This window comes from Penaeus monodon, chromosome 23 (assembly GCF_015228065.2).
Source record: "Penaeus monodon isolate SGIC_2016 chromosome 23, NSTDA_Pmon_1, whole genome shotgun sequence".
Taxonomy (NCBI): domain Eukaryota; kingdom Metazoa; phylum Arthropoda; class Malacostraca; order Decapoda; family Penaeidae; genus Penaeus; species Penaeus monodon.
Genome location: NC_051408.1, coordinates 43,829,800 through 43,830,561, shown reverse-complemented (window position 1 = coordinate 43,830,561; position 762 = coordinate 43,829,800).

Genomic DNA, 762 nt, shown 5'->3' with positions numbered 1-762 from the left:
CGCTTTAAGTGCAACACCAAATAATTACAAATTGAAGGACGTGCAGATGACATAATATGAGGCAACGCAATTGAAATCACCTAAAAATCATGTTTTTCTTCCTCCTCCTCGAAACAGCTGTAAGGACGTTATCATAGGATGTTACAGTCCTACCAGTGGTTCCTATAGGTAAGTTTTTATCGTCCAGTTTGAGTCCTGATGAGGATTTTTTTTCCATGATCTTTTTTTTTAATATTAATTTCTTGGTTGTAAGTGTAGATACAGGGAGATTGCTGTATTTTACTATATCGACGCAGAGAGAACCCCACCCCTAACTCCCCCTTCTCATCCCCTATACTCATCCCCTTCCCCCCCGCTTCTTACCACCCCCATCCACCAATTCCCCCTTCCACACACCCTCCACACCCTTTCCCTCTTCCTTCCCCTCCCTCTCGCCCACCCTCACCCACCCTTTCTCCTCCCACTCCCTCCACCCACTTTTCACCCTGCCACCCCCTCCAACACCCTCCCCCTCCCCCCACCCCTTCCAATTCTCTCCACCGACTCTCACCGCCCTCCCTCCCTCCCCCTCTCCCTCCCCCCTCTCCCCCAGCGAGCAGTGCTGCAACGACGCCTTCACCCACGCCACCGTCACCAACATGGGCGTGTGCTACTCCACCCTGGGCCTGAACAACGCCTACAAGGGCGCCAACCTCACGCAGACCATCGCGGGCCTCATGGGCGGACACAAGATCATCTTCTCCGTCAGGAGCGAGGAGCACA